The sequence below is a fragment of the Triturus cristatus genome, chromosome 4_1, assembly GCF_964204655.1.
Source record: "Triturus cristatus chromosome 4_1, aTriCri1.1, whole genome shotgun sequence".
Lineage (NCBI taxonomy): Eukaryota > Metazoa > Chordata > Amphibia > Caudata > Salamandridae > Triturus > Triturus cristatus.
In genome coordinates, this window is record NC_140585.1 from 824,537,980 (window position 1) to 824,557,471 (window position 19,492).

At 46.0% G+C, this 19,492-nt stretch overlaps 1 protein-coding gene across 22 annotated transcripts in view; it reads right to left on the reverse strand.

The window, feature by feature from the left end:
- CELF2 (CUGBP Elav-like family member 2) overlaps positions 1 to 19,492 on the reverse strand; it is a 1,172,172-nt gene that overhangs the window by 431,623 nt on the left and 721,057 nt on the right. The window lies entirely within an intron of this gene.

Below are 19,492 nucleotides of genomic sequence, written 5' to 3' on the forward strand. Positions count from 1 at the left end.
ATGTACCCGGACCGTGTGCATTCTCCCTGCCTGCCTCATTTGCACAGCGAGAGCACGAGAAGGAGGGCACGCAGCGCTGAGAATGACCAACTAGCGAAACCCATTCAACCAAAAGCGGTCGCACATTAATAAAGTATCATTCTTGAAATAATGCAGCTTTATAGGCATAAATACTGAAAGAGCGCCAGCTCTTCTGCCTACCAGCTACATTCGAGCGCCCACGACCCAGCTACATAGAAATACAAGTAAGATAAATGCTAATGAGGACGAGATAGTAATTCCCGTCACCAATAGCGTTGGAGCTCCGTAGTAGAAATAAATAGAACGTTTTAAACGTAGCTTGTAGTATGAACGAGGCTGTTAAGTCCCCTCAGGGAGCGCTTTTCGCGTGGGGCACTCACAAAAGAAGGGAGCGTTAGATCTTTTTAATGTAGATGTCTACCTTTATTCAGTACTAAGTCCACAGGGTTAGTCCGTTTCTAAACCCCCAGTCTTGCGGATAATGGAACAGGGGCACATGAGATATACATATGTGCCCAGGATCACAGTCTTGGCCCGGCCGAGATTACAATTCGGGTGTCATAGTTATCAACAATTTAAATCCTCAAATCATGTTTCTTACAAGAAAGAAAGAAAAAAGCGACAAAATTGAGGTTCAAAGGTCAGGGGTATAATAATGCAGAATGACTAACATGCTTATATAAATGTGTCACTTTAGTTAATCTTCCAATTATGTCCCCACCCTGTAAACAGCACTTATATAGCGCACTCTACCATTTTACTGATCTCGGTCTGCTGTTAGGTGTATTTATTACCGAGTCAATGACCCACATCTTATAGACCTCATCCGGATGAAGGGCTAAGCGGGGCCGCATATCAACACTAGGATACATCACCTACGAAAACAATGCAGCACTAAGGGAAGCATCCCGGAAGAGATACAAAATTAAGTTGCAGTAAACAAACATGTGACATATTCGGGAAGACGTCAGCGCTCAAATGAAAGTTGTCATTCTGACAACAAATTATAACGAATGTAAACAACATCTTTTCTTTTACGATTTGGAGCTCTGTAGCGGTAGCGAAATATTGAATGGAAGATAGTGTCACATCATGTGTAGTCTACTGTCAGTAGGGGTAAGAGGCTGTTTGATGCCAAATGTCTATTCCACCAGGGAAGAGCCCCTCTAGCCCCCAGATCGGTGACATGTGGCTCCCTTTACACCACCTGCTTGTAGATTTACATACATGAACATCACCGTCCACACCTATCCCGAAACAATAACACATGCAATATTTCTTAAGCATGCTGATTTTCGCACATGCATACTGAACATGCTAATACGATAGCTCAGTGACATAAGCACTCTGTTGAAATCTGAGCTATAGGTTCAACTCAGCATTTCATCCCTTTTGAATATGGTAAAATAAATGCTAATGAGGACGAGATAGTAATTCCCCTTACCAATAGCGTTGGAGCTCCGTAGTAGAAATAAATAGAACGTTTTAAAAGTAGCTTGCAGTATGAACGAGGCCTCGAAGTCCCCTCAGGGAGCGCTTTTCGCGTGGGGCATGTATCACATTGGCCTGCTACTAGCGGTCTTTTTATTTTATTTAATGCCATTACTATAATCTTAAACCACAGCTACATGAGTGACGTCAGACATAGTAGAGGAAACAATCAAGATGCAATGGCTGCCAGAAAGGAGAAACAACCCTGGTATGTAGCTGGGTAAGGGAGTAACAGTGATTGGCAACACTGAGCCTGCAATCATAGATGGCACAGGCATACATCAAATGGATCATAGGCGGTATATAGAGCACAGTACATGTGTCCTGGGATAGCTTTTGAGGAGAGCAATGGTAGAAACAAGTTTGAATGCATAAGTCAATTAGAGAGGTGGGATAATCGCACACACACCTTGTGATCTCAGGACAGGGGGCAAGTGATCCCACCCCTTTTAAGGGGACAATAGGATAAGTTTTAAAGGACCCTTTTGTGGAGGTCAGTAATGTAGGTTGTTAGTACATCCAGCACCGCCAACCCCAAATTCAGGAACGAATTTCAAACCTTTCTGTTTCCACAAAGACTTCATTTTGCTTCACCCCTTTTAAGTTGGCTAGGCTCACTCTAAACCCAAGCAGCTATTTAGTTTTGTATATTGGGAGCTGTGTGTGACCAGAGAGAGAGAGAAATGCTGCTGTAGGGCCTAGAACAGGCTCACATGCAGGAAGACCTTGAGGGGCCTTGCTCGCATTCTTTGTGTCCAGTTCTACCTGGACTCCCTTCAGCCATGGAGTGGTTTTCTGTCAGGTTAGTGCAGAGCGCCATCCAGATATCCCACCAAGTAAAAGCTTCCTCACATGTTAGCTGCAGTCATCAATCACTTGGGTCAAGTTGGTTGCCTTTGGTCACAGTACCACTATGTAGGGGGGCAGGTTCTACTGCACACCCGTAACACCCTACTGGTGCCTGAGAGCTCTTTGCCCTGTACAGTAATATCCCAGTAGTAATATTGGAGTTGTGCCTCCACATTATGTACCTCAGGCCAACCACCTAGGTGTGTTTAACTCCCACGAGGGTGTACGGAAGTGGTTTTAGTCACATAATTCCTAACGCTCTGCCCATCTCCTCTCAGATGCTGTCCAGATGGCAGGTTTTGCCCTATGAGGCGGAAGTCTGCCCAGCAGTGCTTAATTTGAGCCGGTGGTTTCTGGTGCTCGGCACCGGCACTTAATTGTCAACACAGGCACTTGGCAGTCTGCCACAAGGTGGCGATGTCTGGCTAATGTAGAGATGACTACAACAACAGTTCATTATTAATTCAATAAACATTAAAAATGAATAATACCTGCCGCCCAAGCCTTTCTTATAGCTTTGGGGGCCTGAAATGGTCTGAATTGCCACACTTGTAGGAGTGTCATGGTTAGTAATTGTGTTGGTACTGTCATTGGAAGCGCTGGCAGGGGCAATGTGTTGTGCAAGCTGCAATGGCCTCCTGACGAGAGCCCTTGCACGTACGGATTTATTTATTTTTACAAATTAAGCACTGCTGCCCATCTAATTGTAAGATGCAAACTCAAGGACTACGATCAGAGCCTGAGGGAGTCAAAGGGTCAATTCCACGTTATACACAACCAGGATGCCGTCCCACAACAGTCAGTGGGCACTATCCAAGCAGTCCATTTACGGAGGGCCGGCACTGTGGTAAGGGCTGTCATGGCAGCTGTAAAGTGCGCCGGTCTCCATCATAGATGGTAAGTGCACCATCTTTGGTCCTTACTGGCACCTGGGTGCCATCAAAGAGCAATACATTCTTATTCTATCTCAACCAACTTTACGGTCCCTGCTGAATGTTAACAGCAGTCTCTCCAGTGAGGAGTCCAGAAGAAATATGAAAACATACATCGAGCACAATTTAGATAGAGTTCACCTGGAGAAGCCAAGCCATCTCTCCGAGAGTGTCAGGCATCTCCTTCCCAGGCAAGGGGGCCTGTCTACGGCCAATGCTCTCATGGTGTGCCGCCAATCCGATATCATTAGGCCATGGTCAGGACTGAACCGCAAGCACTAGTTTTAGCTTTGTATACACTTTTACAGGGAATCCCAGGTGGCAGGACAGGGGTATTATGTGTACTGTGTCCACATGCCTCCCGCTATCCAGTTCAACAATCAGCAATGGATTTCAATAAACAAAACGTGGCATTTTGTGCTTTAAATAAAATACCTGCGACTGCACAGGTAGAGGACACAGCTGCAGGAATAACTCGGGGACATTCTTTAAGACTGAGTGCGCTGCACAGACCACTAGGAAAAGGCGGACTGGCCTACTGCAAAATCTGAAGCCATCCCTGCGTGTGATTCTGCTCTGAAATACTGGCCAATAAGGCTGAATGAGAGGCCTGAAACAAGAATGAGAGGCAGCCACGTGCTTGCACACCTGACTTCCGACTGACTTTACGCCAGCCCTTTCAGTCTGACATTGCAGAGCCCCCACTTGCCATTTAAACATTCTGCACTTTGTGTTTGAATGTGGTATTTCAAGACGGATGTCACATCCTGCCCTCTCTACCCATAGTTTCAGGACAATGGTTTCTCTACAGAAATCTTTCTTTTTTTCTCTTCTTTCTCTGTCTCTCTCTCAACAGAATCAGTTTCAGTAACTTTCCCAGTACATTGACTGACCCACACATGCATTACCCCAGTTAAGGCCACATTTCGAAGGCCCTCGGGAGTCACAACGCTTCGCACTATGTATTGTAACAGTGGCCAGCATTCGGTGTACCAACTGTGATCTGAACGAATCGCAGCAAAGCAAGCAAACCTCACAGAGAAGCAATTAATTTGTGCCAGACACCCACAAACGGAAGACAAGCTAAGGCTGTGAAAAAAAATTAAAAAAAATACTTTAAGTGTCAGAAAATCAAAATGAGTCCTTTGAGGCAGCATCGGCTTTCAATAGGTGTTCAGATCCTAATGCAATTCTCCATTGTGGAAATCGCTGCGATTCTTAGAAAAACCTCCGGCTGAGGAGAAAAACACACACTCACTCTAAAATGCATTAAAGCAGAACATTCTTAGAGTGAAATAGCATAGAAGAATCAGCTGTTGGTGCACATTCACTCTGCGGAAGAAAGCATATAACTTTCACTGATTTCTCAGGACTTGTGTATGTCTCTAGGAAGCACCTATGTATACTATGTTTAGCACATGACTCACTATCACATGATTGGCTCCAAGTACTTCATCTAATAGCCTAATGTATTCTGTGTGCAGTAGTCTTGGATTGTGTCTGTTAGATTAAGCACCAGATTACAAAGATTCTTAAAGGGAAAGCCAGTTGCTCAGCTGTAGTGTCCCCAGGACATTGACATTTGTGGACATATTGGTGTGGACTTTACCAATGTAAAAGGATGAAGACAGGAGTTTAGAAATATGTGGAAAAACGTGGTTTAGGCCATGCAAACCGTGGCCCCCTAATCAGTGCTTTGATAGAATCCCACCTTCTTAAGAGTACAGATCCCTGCACAGTAGTCCAGGCAGCCCATCTCAAACATATAGATTTCAATTAATGTTGTTCAAAAGGGAAAACTAACAAAGCACATACCTAAGGCTTTGTTTTCACCTTACATTCTCACAAGGCACAGGGACTAACAAATGCCTCATTAAAAGCCTTGCGCTTCTGAAATATTTATTTTCCTTTTAATTACATGTGAATTAGCTACAAGGAGCTGCAGGGAAGCCCTCTTGCAGGCTTAAGCCCTCTCAGCAGTTTGCTAAATTCTAGCCTCAAATCCCTCTGGGGGAGAGTGGATTCAAAGCAGCTTTTAATCAGACTGCATGGAGGCTGAAGCAATGCGCAAGTAGGTCATAGAGAAAGCACTGCCAGCGCGTAGGTTACTGTTTTATTTAACAGCAGTAGCAGAGCATGCTTTTGAAAACACATGCAGGTGTGCCATCAACGCTCGTAATACAAAATGTGAAAGGTCAGATGGGGGTATGTCTGAAGAAGGCGTTTTCAATGCAGCCCTGCAAAGATTTGTATGTGAAGGTTACAGTCTTGCATCATATCAGGGAGGAATCAGTCTTTCATCCTTCTAGAGGTGGTGAAATGAATACCTTTAAGCTGAGTGTGGAAGGCAACCCAAGTGACATATGGGCTACAAGGTGGTACCAATTGTAGGCTGTGCACTATTGAAGTGATATTACATATCATATAAATCATAAACACCTGTCATTTAAAGTGATATGAAGTCACAAGAGCTATATGGAAACACATTGATATTATTATTTGGTAGAGAGAAGCGTGAGCAGTTTGCTTACAAGTCATGCATTATGCATTGAATTGAGTCACATAGCATAGAAAACCGCAAATTAAAATGAGAGGGATACAGCTTCTGATACCCACAGAAATTGCAGCATGGGCACCCTCCCTTCTCTGTTTATTGCATCTCTTTTATTTTTAAATGATGTTGTTTCCTCAGTATTTACAGACCTTGTTAAGAAACGCTTTATACTGTCTAGGCCTGACACTGGTGGAAACTGCAAGCTATTTTAAACCTATAAAGGCTGCAAAACGCTTAACTCAACATTAGACTTTGACCCAGAACAACTGAGAGAAAGGCAAACATGTGGGATAGAGAAGGAAGAGAAAGATGGAAAACAGTGGCAAAGAAAGAAAGTAGGGATGAAAAAAACCTGCTTAAGTGACATACAGGGGCACTTGATGTATGGCGGTGGATGAAGAAAGGTGGAGTGGAGAATATACATCCTTGATATATGGCAAGCCTGGTATTCAGGAGCGCTGGTAGTGGGCTGCTGAGGAACACTTTAGACCAGACTCATTCTTCTACATATTAAGCACAGCACCAGACCTGAAAGTACCATTAACACTGCATGTTGGAGGCAAGGTAACCACGCAGAGACACACAGTGGTGGTTAGGTTCACACGCAGCAGAAATCCAGAGCTTTCTCTGACTTTTCAGGAGCTTCTATGATGCTAGTAGGCGACTAGGCTCCATGTTGTCAGTTTGGAGAAAAGACCATGTTACTTGTTATGTGCCTTCTGATAACCAGGCAGTTCCATGCAGCACCGGTCCTGGTTTGCTCCTGCTACATCAATTGGATTAAAACCTGGCAACAGAGATTGGGACCAGACAAAGCCAGCAGTTGGAAACCTTGTGTCCTGGTAAGTTGGAGAGAGGTGAATTCCCTATTCTTATTTCATAAACATTTTGCAGCCACATAGTTGTAAAGATCAATTAATCAGAGGCTTTGGGAGTGCACTCTGGTGACATTTAAGTATTAGGAGAGAGAAGCACAGTATATTATAGCATGTCCCTAAAGTGACAACGATGATCAAAACTCAATAGGTTTTAGAAGCAGCATAGAAGAGATATATGGGTATTTACATCTACGAATTTATGGGGGAAATAATGGCATTTTTTACATTTTAAGTTATGCAGGCCTAGTAACAACGGTCACTGCCACTCTAAGGGCAAACACTGTGTATCCTCCAGGGCTGTATCACAGTATGACGTGGAGCAGTTTCTGCCAGCTTAACTAAGGCTAAACTATATTATGTTTCAATGAGGTTCCTGTTATGTCCAGATGTTAATATAAACCCGGCCTAGGCCGCTGCATACCTCTTCATAAAGGTATCCAGGCCATGCTCAGACAGTAGAAATCAAGTTCATATTGCCATTTTCCAAAACGGCAGTAATATGCAATGCCAATTTCCATAATTCACAGTTAGCACACATTGCCAATAGACATGTTTTCAAATCAGATGCAATTCCATTTCCCATATTGCGACATAGCACTTTGGAAATTACGATTATGCCAAACCTGCACATATTGCCAGTCTCCACAATGCACAACTGCCACATATTACCCGTTTCCGTCATCTCAGTAATACATCATGTTGGTTTGTTAAATGCTCATCTAGCATATTGTCCAGTCAGTTTACATTCTGCTACATTGCCAATCTGCACTATGCCTGGAAATTCATATTGCCAGATTCACAAATGCCCATAAGGACACATTGTCAGTTTTCATTATTACCACAAATTCAAATTGCTCACTTAAACAAACAGCATGCCCCCCTAGTGTCATTATCCCAAATTAACAGTTTCTCATCTAAGCCCGAATAATGCACATTGCCAGATTCCATTCTGTTTAATATTATACATCACAGGTTTACATCATGCTCAGTGACACTCATTGCCAGTTTCCTGTATTACCACCAGTAATGCTTATTGCCAGTTTCTATTGCATTGGGGATATGTGAATAATGATCTGTTACTGCCCACACAGCACACATTTTCGGTTAATAATAAACCCCACAAAGTAAAATATTTTCTATTGTGCCCAGTAATACACGCAATCCTCCTTCCATTCTGCAAAGGTAAAACACACAGTCAACGTCCTTTCTGCCTTCTAAGTCACACTGTCAGTTTACCCACAGCTCGCCTGCTTCTCCTCACTTCTCCCGGGTCAACACTTCTATTCTGTCAGCCGGTGAGCATGGACAGTGAGCGTCCATTTCTTTCATTTTGGGTATTGATGGTGGTCAGTGTAGCTTTAGCGCATTGTCTCCTACCAGTTCCAGAGAAGAGCAGAGGCCACTGCAGCAGCCACATCTTGTGCGCATCTTTGACTGTGCAACTCATTTGGAATGACTCTGGACTCGCATCGCTCTCACTGACCACGTGCTATCAGAAGATGGCCCATCTACGAAATCTTAAATCGAAAGGAGCAACACAAGTCACTCCAAGGAAGGCATTTGTTAATTTTATCATTGTTCAACAGAATCCGATGTTTCGGGCATTTGTACTAAGAAAAATCTAGATAAATCATGTAAGTCTGGACCATACCAGGAGGTGGGTGGGAGAGGTGTGGCGCAGCGAGCAAGGCGGCTGACTCCGGTGCAAGGAGCTCACAGCTTGACGGCAGTGACTAGGCAATACCTGGCTTAATCTCCCCGACGGCCTCCAGCGCCTTGAGACCCTTAGGGGTGATTAGTTCGCGCTTTACAAATACCGGGTTATTTTTATTATAGGGTGTTAGAAGGTGGTTCTGACATTATGGGCAGCCCGGATTTTTCGCTTTTTGAGCATCTAATTGTTGAGCTTTTACTGTGGGGGAGTCTCATAAGTTGGGACTCACCCACAGTGAACTCAGGATGTAAGAGACTGCATGGGGATTTTACTGGTGTTCCCCTGGCTTGACCACGCCACTGCGCAGGCAGCTGGAGTAAGGGACACCGGGCTGGTTACATGCAGACATGTGTACATGTGTGTGCACACGTGTACGGGCTGCGCAGGGTAGATTCCTAGCGTGCGCAGTCCAGGAGCAGCTACAAAGTGAATGGTGTGGCAGGACTTATGCAGTATTGGCTGGTGACATGGAATAGGTTTTATACACTGAAAAGAAATATGCCAGGGAAAGTCAGTGTGTTTTACTGTGTTTTCACTTAATTATTCCCCTATGGGGATGTGGGGCCAATGGCTAGATTAACTTCCGTTAGGCCTACAGATTCCAGACACGCACTTAAGTCCAATGTAGCGAATGTGAAAATAAGTATTCTGCAGAGTCCAAAGTCATATTTGTACTGCTTTTGGGTCATCCAGAACTGTCATATTTCTCTGAGCCAGCCATGACCAGACCCAGGTTGAGGGCTGACCTCAGCTGGATGGATTGATAACCTTTCTTCCACAAGCGAGGGCCTCCTCTCCATGAAGAGATGATGGGTGGGGCTACAGGCTCATCCATCATTAGGTGCCAGGCACCAGGCTGCACCAAGGAGGGAAGGAGTTGGGTTTCAGAGGCCATGTGGCCAGAAACACTGGAGGACGCCATTTTTTAACAAACCCAGAGGCTGGACAAGAAGGAGGGAGCAGGGGCAGGAAAGTGATGTGTCGCTGTTTGATAGGACCAACAGGGACTTCCTGCCAGCCCCCTACTCAATTTTTAAAAAGTGCTTGCACAGAAAGAGAAGGTGTCTCTGGGGTGTGGTCTGCTGAGGGTGAAGGTGCTGGAGCCTGGCACAATGGGCAGTTGGAAGGAGAGACACCCTGACTGCCCTCAGGACCCTATCAGCACCAGAAGAAGAGCCCAGAACAGGTGCACAGAAGCAGGGGCATCTGCACAGGGAGAAGAGAGGCCCAGAAGGAGAGCCTGGCGAAAGGCTGGCGCAGGGAGCCAGTGAAGACAGCACCTTGCTGAATCAGAGACCCCAAGAGCGGAGGAGAGTGTTTCCAGTGGCTGGGGCTGGTAAAGAGGAGCACGAAGCGCCCCATAATGCCTCGCCAGGCATTTGGAAATCTGCCGTTTTGGTGCTTTGTGGCCTCCAGAAGAGGGGGGTCACCCTCACTTGTGAAAAGGGGTGCAGGGGGGCTGCAGGAGCACCGCAGCCTTCCCCAGCATAAAGAAGAACAGTCCACCCATACGTTTCACGGGGCATCTGAAAGAATAACCCCTCAAGGGCTCAGCCAGCCTTTAACACCTTCTAGGCTGGAACTTATGTTCTACAGCTGAGGGTGTACTATGAAGTGCATCATGGAGTTGGTGAGGCCACGTTCATGGACAAATTTGTCCTGCGTCGGCTTTATTGTGCGGCTCGTTCAGACATTGCGGGATTCCCTCTCGAGCCCGCATCCTTTGAGCCTCTAACTCTCCTCATTGACAAGGACTCGGGGGCCCATATGGTATCTAAGCTTTACAAGGCATGCGCGGCGCTGGTTCCATGTGAGGATGGCCGACTGCGAGCGGCCTGGGAGGCAGATTTAGGGAGGCCGATCACTGACGAACAATGGACCGCTTGTTGCAAAGTCACTAACACGATCTCGCTCAATAGTCGACACAAGCTCCTCCATTATAAATTTCTTCGCCGCTGCTACATGACCCCAGCTAGGCTCCATGCCATTGACCCTGCGCGCCCACACACATGTTGGAAATGCGCTGCACCACACGCTGACTTTGCACACCTGTCCTGGACGTGCCCCAGACTGCAATTATACTGGACGCAGATACACGAGATCCTTGGCGCTATGTTGGAGCTCACGCTGGTTCCCACTCCGGAGGTTGCGTTATTGGGCTATACAGTGAACTTCCCCAAGAACGTCCGCAGGCTAGCCTCCCTGGGCCTACTACTCGCCAAGCGTGAGGTGGCAAAACATTGGGGCGGTAGAACGGCCCCCACGGCCGGGACATGGCTCACATCTATGGCTTATTGCAGCACAAACAGCGAGATTTACGCCAGTCTCCTCCCTGCAGTTGCGCGTCCCAAGGATATCTGGGGCCCCTACAAGACCTATATCGCTAACCTCCCGAGCTCTTCCCCACCGCGAACCAGTTCCGGAATAGTGCCCACGGGAGTGGGGTAGATCTGGTAGTCCTCCCTGTTGGGAACTGGGTGAATATGCGCTCTCGGGGCGGGCTGCACTGGGGGAGCTGAGCCGACAATGGGGGTACCAGCTGCACATGGTTGGGGAGTCCTGACTGCGTCATTTCCCTTTGGTGGACACGGGCGGATGAGACGAGTTGGCTCTGGAAGGGGGGTCTTTCTGTGGTCTGCTGCCATGAAGTTGTACTGCTGTTTGTATATGAGGGGGGAGTGTACTGCTGTATCTCCGCACTTGTTCCTAAAGATCTGCACAGCCGATATGCTTGCATTGTTATGTTTTCCAAAACTCAATAAAAAAAGTTAAAAAAAAAAAAAAAAAGTGCATCATGGAGTGAAGGGCTGAGTTGGGGATGTCTGGAGAAGGGCATCCCTTGGAGGTGAAGTGGTGTAATTGCACCGAAATACATTTACTATTGGTTATTTCTTTTTAGGTGGACTGAAAGTCACATGTGTAAAGTGAAGTACCTGTGTAAAGTGATGTTAAGCTAAATGGAGTTATGTTGCTGGACCTTCCTGCTAGGGGGGCTGGCTGTATTTACGTAATCCCATGCTATTACCTGTGATTCCTTTTAAAGTGAAGAGGCGCACTGCAGGAGAAGTGTAGTTGCCAGGAGTACTTCTTTTGAAGGGACTGTAAGTCACATGTGTAAGGAGAGGTCATAAGCCAAGTGGGGCTATGTTGCCAGACAGTCCTGCTAGGGTGTCTTGCTGTATATGCGCAATCCTGTGACTTCATCTGTGATGCCTTTAGGGGCTGTAATTGCAATGCATTCAAATGATCAACCAAGGTGATGAGTACTGTCATTCTAAAGTGTGCGTAAACATGGATTCTTGCTGCTGCGCTTAGGTGAAGACCCCAGACTGCTATCCCTTAAGATATAGAGGTGCATACTTTATAGTCAATAGGAGATGCTCAGTCAGGGTCATGTGTCACCAAGGCAGGTTTATCCCTTTTTAATGCTTGTTGATGTAATGGGGTGGGTCGCCACTGGGATGGTGCCAGTGCGCAGGGCCCTCGCTCCAGGTTATTTTCAACTATCTGCATTGGGGGCAAGTTAATGTGCATACATGGGAGTGGTGGTACTAGACCCCACCCCCCCTTTGCGGGAGGGGTGGAGATGTTATGCAATGTCACAAAGTAATTCCAACAGCTTATGTATATTTGTAAATTGGTGCATAGTATGGAGTAGTGTGTGTGTTTAATAAATGTACTCTTACTTTTATAAAGCAAAGTACAGACTGGACAATCAATTATTGAGTTTTATTTTTGTGCACCTGCAAATGGCGATTACTAGCCCACACCACCTCCCTTGAGTAAGCCTCAGACTGCTCTGCAACGCTACCCTCTGAAAGTCAGGCGCTACAATTGGGTGTTTGGTTCCCAGTGAAGGACAAATGTAGTCATGATATTTGTACAGGCCTCACAGATGCTGCCCCGTTTTCCAACATAGAGTAGACAAGATCCGGCCTTGGCCTGCATGGGTGAGCTTGATGGGTTCCGGTCTCTCCAATGAAGGTGGACTCGGATGTTTTATGTCAGTTAAGTCAACACAGGTGCATTTGTTTCAGGAGGAGGAGGCAGATTTACTAGAAGGCTGTCTGACTGACGTCTGCAGAGGCAATATTCGTTTAAGGCGTGAAAATGGCTCCACAAAGGACAGCCTCCCTACCATTGAGAGTAGCCTGAGAGGGATGCACCTGTACAAGCTGGAGGTCATAGCAGAGTCCAGGCCTGAGCTTTGTAAGAACCTCAGACTAGCGGGCACTTTCCTTTGTTTTCCAGAACAATAATAAGACAGCAGAGGCTGAGTTCCCCTTTCTCAATCCACAGGTGCTCCATCCACTGCCCCTTGTGCTCATACAATAGACCATCATATGTTGAAAGCACATCAAGCGCGGGGCTTCGAGTGATGCAGTTTGTGGTAATATTTACTGAGAAGATGCATGGCTGCCAAGTGACCAGATGCCAAGCGTAAATCACTTGGTTATTATATGGCACTGAAAACTATCATTGACTCAACTTCAGGCACCTCCAGTCCAAACATACCAATAGCCGCGAATCAGGCGAGAGGCTCCCGATTTCTGAACCCAAAAATTGATTTATTTTAGCTGTCTTCCCCCTAAAATTGCCTCTGTTTCAATATAAGCCTAAAGGCAAAATACACCCACCTGATTTTTTTCCCAAAATTTCCCACTTCCCAGTTTGAAAATGTTAGTATGTATGCAAGTAAGTCCCAACTTTAAGACCTGGCGGTATAAGCTCAGGAAGGGCTGAAGACGTCATACAGCCGGGCCTTGATCCGCCACAGTAGAAAATTTACAATTGCAATCATTCCAAGCGATCCTCACTCTGCACAGCCTGCTCTGCAGAATTGTTAGCGGAAATGCCTGCTATGCAAATATTCACTAAGAAACACCAGTTTGAAGGAAAATATGCATACCTGCACATTCTGCCTATTGATTCTGGATTGAAAGCACCAGATAAATAGGTGTGAGGGCAGATGCATACACCCTCCACCACACAGAGCAGAGGATAGTTTGATTCATAGTTTTTTATAGACAGATGACAAAAAGTTCTGAGCATTTCGCTGGACACATCTCATCCATTCTTCAAACATAATTTCTCCATCATATCAATTCAAGATCTCTAGTACGTCCTTCATGCTAGTCACTCATCAAAGCATTTCTCATCAAGCATGGTGTAAAGCATTGTAACTGTACCATTATTTCTTTCCGCTAGTAGATAGTCACACAAATACAATGCCTGAATCCCAGTGAACAGGAAAAACACCACAAAGCACAGTGGTGTAACATATATAAACTCAAGACAGCACATCATGTGACATAGGAGTAGGAACAATAAACAATCCGCACGTGACCAAATCACTGTATTATAGGGTCCCAACAAGGGCATAAGTCCTAAAAAAAAAGTGGGGGGAGTAACCTAGTTAGGCAGTATGCGATTGACAACACAGTGCGCGACATCACGGCGCGTGACATCACGGCGCATGACATCACACATGGCATCACAGGAATTGACATCAAAGAAAGTGGCATCACAAGCCACGACTTTACAGGAAGTGGCATCACAAGAAGTGCCATCAGATCTAAAGCCCTCACATATATATTTAGTTATGCAACAATGGGGTAGCCCGAAAGGTCATTGGACCCGGGTAGCTTATGGTACAAAAAGATAATGTCACAGTGGAAAACAATCACAATTATACACAAAGCAAGAGAAAATAATTAATATTTTGATCAAAGATAGACACCACCATTAATTCATTCCATAAATGGTTGTGAGTTTATTTCATCACAATATTAGATTATATCAAATCTTGTAAACCAAAATGTATTTCTCAATAAAGCATTTTGAAGGACGGGTGCTCAAGGGAAGGGTGGTGAGTACATGAAGGAGACAGTGAAAGTAATGTGAGAAAGGATAGTAGTGTGCATATATACATCAACAATCAATATTTACAATCTATCCAGCCACGAGGCCCAGCCTTCGAATCCTCAGCCTGAAGTCCTCTTGCTGTGTTTCCCGGTGCCCTCACTTCCTTCACCCCAGTCCTGATGAAGACCCCACTCCTAAGGCGTAAAGTTTGCTGTTCTGCTTAGGGGTCGAAACGTCGACATTTTCTTTTGTGCTCAGACAACAGATAACAGAGATTTATTATCTGTATCTATTATATTTTGTTATGATTTACCATTCGTGTATTTGCCAGGCATCTGGCTGGAAAGATAGTAAATATTGATTGTTGACACCCTGCATTGGAATGAGTAGGGCTATACAAGAAAAAATAGAAGTACTTAAATTATTTCAAAGCCTCCTCAGGAGTAGTAAGCTCTATATAAATGCAATTTGCTTTGTGTAAACTGGGAAAGACCAACACATCCCATATTCTTACGGTGCATGCATATCTCCTAAACAGGGACTAAACAAAGTGAAAAGCTACCTGTCTTAAGTATGTGTGATGTGGTAACAAGGTGTGAGCCTTTATTTCCCATCCGCTTCATTTGCATCAGGTTTGAGTGAGGCTCCTGACTGCTCCCAGCCGAGAGACTCAAACAAAGGGAGGCCTGATGACCCCTCAAATTCGTCCTTTGTTATAGGCCCAACAGAAGTCTTAGATAAAGGAAGCCCCATCCCCGCCTGCACATTGTTGCTTGTTGCTGAAGGAAAGCAGACAACGTTTAGTCGCTGCTGGAAGTGTCCCCGTGTTTGGAAATTACACCGGGACGAGTTCAGCACATCATTCAGTGGGGCCCAAATTCTTTGCAGGGTGGATGGCGTTCACCCTGTGAAAAAAGTGGTGGACACTGTCCACCCGGGTGTACCCCCGACTCTTGCCCTGGTCCCAATGTCCCCAAACTGCATAACTCTGACATTCTCAGTATCCACAATGAACCCTTCAGATACCCCCAAACCTGGGCCCCACTGAATAATGTGCTGAACTCGTCCCGGTGTAAGTTCCAAACACCAGGACACTTTCAGCAGCGACTAAACGTTGTCTGCTTTCCTTCAGCAACAAGCAACAATGTGCAGACAGGGATGGGGTTTCCCTATTTAAGACTTCTGCTGGGCCTATAACAAAGGCCGAATTTGAGGGGTCATCAGGCCTCCTTTTGTTTGAGTCTCTCGTCTGGGAGCAGTCAGTAGCCTCACTCACACCTGATGCAAATGAAGCGGATGGGAAATAAAGGCTCACACCTTGTACCACATCACGCATACTTAAGACAGGTAGCTTTTCACTTTGTTTAGTCCCTGTTTAGGAGATATGCATGCACTGTAAGAATATGGGACGTGTTGGTCTTTCCCAGTTTACACAAAGCAAATTGCATTTATATAGAGCTTACTACTCCTGAGGAGGCTTTGAAATAATTAAAGTCCCAGCGTCCCCAATCTGCATAACTCTGACATTCTCAGTATCCACAATTAACCCTTCAGACACCCCCAAACCATCTCTCACTTCTACAGGCATCCTCTGCTTTGGTAAACACTCTCTGGTCCTGTGACACTAGTCCATGTTCTATTCCCAGTCAGTGACCTTGGGGGGTGTAGAGGAACCCCACGGTTGTGGGGTGCCTCTACACTGTGTTTGGCCACCCCTAGCTACCATAGTTTTGGGTATATGGGCCACACAAGTTCACCCTCTATGATTAGCACAAGCCATTTTGCATCCTTCAGAACCTCCAAGCCCTGTACCATTGCCATTATTCTTGTCATCCCATTTCAGTATGTCTGAATGATCGGGCTGGTCCAGAGTATGTGGATAAAAGAGCCTGCCTGACAACGAGTGGAGCATCTCCTTCTCATTCTCTGTAGGAGTGTTTTGGAATAGTAAAACCTGTGTAGCATGTGAAGTTGCGTCAATCAAAACCCTGCTCTCATTGAGACGCCTCGTGGGTTCTGCAGGGCCTACTCCCATTCGTCATCATCTAGTACTCTCACATCTCCTACCCAGTTGTCTCTTAGAGCTTGCAAACCTTCGGAAGTGTTGTTCATTATCTTTTTGCATGTAAGGGATATCACTTTTTCAGGCATAGGTTCGGGGGTGGGGGGGCAATTTTCCAACAGTGCCGCCTCCGCTAGTTGCATGCTATCCATCATGTGGACCCCAAGGGCATGCACCTCCTGCATGTACCTGAACCTCTCCTTGTCTGCCAGCTTGTATTCACTCTGGAGTGCCTTGAATCTCACCAATATGGACTATTTCCATAAATCTCCCAGATGCTCTATGCCCATCAGGCCCCACTTGGAAAAACCCTGCTTTGAGCCAACCTCCCTCAACATGTCACTGTCCCAGAGGGCGGGTCTGTTCGGTCAGCCTCCGGGCCCAGCCCAGAAATTTTGTGGCCTCCGTCCACCCTTCCACAACCGTCTGCATTTGAGTCGGCAATGCGCACTCGCGCCCACATTTGTAAAGTATCACTGGATCGCCCCAGGATCCTATTGCCTCTCAATCCATTTGAAGTGCCAGCTCACTTCGGTCTGCAAAGGCCCAGTCATTTACAACCACGAGCTGCGAAGTTCAATAGTATTTGAAGATATCCGGGACTGCAAGACCCCCGTCATAAACTCCTCTTTGCAAGAGTATAAGCACCTGGACTTCATGGTCTATTTAATGGAAGAAATCTCTGTGAACCCGGAATGGTGTATTTTGAAGTACATATAAAAAATGGGGCAGAACCATCATCTTATACAGAGCAGCCCTACCAATTGAGAAAGCGGCATTGTTCTCCAGTGACAGACATCTCAAATTTGATCGAGCAACACGTAGAGGTTTCTTTGCAGGAACTCCACAGGATCTCAGGTGACTTAAATGCCCAGATACAAAAAGTTCTCTATTGTCACTGGTATACATCCACCAAGGGATAGACACATCACTTGTTCCAGTTGATACAATAGCCAGAGTGTTCCCAGAATATCTGGAAGATCTGCAGCACTTTGTCTATTGACAGGGTGGCTTAAGATGGATAGAACACTACATTGTCGGCATACAGTGATTGCCACTCTTCTCACTCCCGAGCATTTCCCACTTCTTGTATCAATGGATCCTGGCAGACCCACACCACTAGGGGCTCAAGTGCCAATGCAGAGATCTTTGGGGACAGCGGGTAACCTTGCTTTGTGCCTTTCTTCAAGGTGCAAGCCCGTGACAGCGTGTATTTAACCCATAGTTTCGCAATCAGTCCCTAGTATAGGAGTCTCTGCCAACTACAAAATTTGGGGCCGAATCCCAAGCAGTTGAAGATTACAAATACATAATTCCATTCCAAACTGTCATGTGCCATTCTGGCATCCAAGGACAGTACCACTGCCGGCTCAGAGGGTTTGCTGTGTGTCATGTGCAGCACTCCATAGCGCCTCAGGTTGAGTCTGGTCTCTCTGCGTGGCATAAAGCTTGACTGATTCAGATGAATCATAGTAGTAATCACCTTGCTGGGGCCGGTTGCCAGCACTTTTGCTAGTATTTTAGTTACTACATTGAGCAGGAAGATAGGCCTGAAAGAGCCACAATCCGTAGGCGGCTTTTTTGTTTGGGGATCACTACAATAGTTACCATCTGCTGATCCTCTGGTAAGTCACCCTGCTCATGAGCTCCCCGAAACATTGGAAACATGTGCGCTGACAGTCAGGTGGCCATGCCTTTATAGAGCTCCACTGGCAGCCCGTTCGGGTTTGCTGCCTTCTCTGATTGGAGATCTCAAATCGCTTTTACTATTTAAACAGACATTAGGTCCCTGTCTAAGGCTCGGAAGCTGAATATCTTTGAGGAAAGCAATGCAGTGCTCATTGGTCATGGTAGATGTAGAGGTACAGACGTCTTCATAGTAGGCCGCAAAGTCTTCTGCAATTTTGGAGTTACTATTTCTGACCTCACCTATCTGGTCCATTATCTCCAAACCCCAGTTCTGACCCAGGTCTTGTCCCTCCAGCCACACCAGTAATTTGCCTGCCTTATTGCCCACATCGTAGAGTCGACTTTGGGTGGCTAGAGCATGGGCGAGCTCCAGTCTCTACCCCAATTCTTACTGTTAAAGATGGAGTTGCTGTTTGGGGTCGGCGTCTTTCCCAGTAAGGAGATTGGAGTCCAACCCTCAACTTCTACCTAGAGTTTCACAAAGTTAGCTTTTTGTTCCTTCTTTTTCCTCCTATAATGGAGAGTTCCTGGCCAGTCAGGACTGTCCAGAACGCCTCCTATAAGACACAGACGAAGTCTACACTGCCCTAGATCTCCTAAATATATCGGCCTGCCACCTCACCAAGCTGCCCCCTTAGGGCATTATCCTTTAGGTACCAGGGATCTATTCTCAGGATTGCCACGCCGCCTCCCACCCGGTCGCGTACTGTGACCCCCTACCAGAGAGTGGTCTGATATGTCCAATGTCCTATATGTTGCACTCTGAAAAATGTTAGCATGTAATTGTTGAGTAAATATATCATGTGCTGCGAAAAGTAGGTACATTGATGCACCAGTTGCTTGTGTTCGCGTCACAGGTCCACAAAACCCAGTGCCTCAACAAATGCTGGCAAAGGTCTGGGCTTTGCTTGGGTTGCCTTATTGACCCTGTCAGCCACAGCGTTCATGTCCCCACCCAGGATAAGAATACCTGGCGGCATGTCTAGTACTAGGGGACTAACATCAGGAAAAGTCATGGTATGAGGCTGTAGTGGGATGCATACTGAGCAAATGTTTAGGGTGAGACCCTCCCAGCTACCTGACTGAGCAAAAAATGTGTCTGACGGATCGCACCACGTGTGCTGTGGAATGAAAGGTACAGACTTTTTAATCAGAGGCTCAGTTCCCAATCCAACTTGTAGCCAGCAGGTGCCAACAGGGTGTAGCCAGATCTATCTAATGCCTTGTAGTAGTTGCCCTTAAGGAGTTTTTCCTGCAGGATTGCAATGCCAGGAGAATGTCTCTTCAAATACAGCAGTATCATGTTCCTCTTGATTCTACTCCCCACCCATTCACTTTCCAGGATAATTAGGGACTTCTTGTGTGGTGTGTCTATTGGTCTAGGAGAATAAGGCTGATTGAGAGGGATATCGTACTGTATCGGGTAAGGATTTGGGA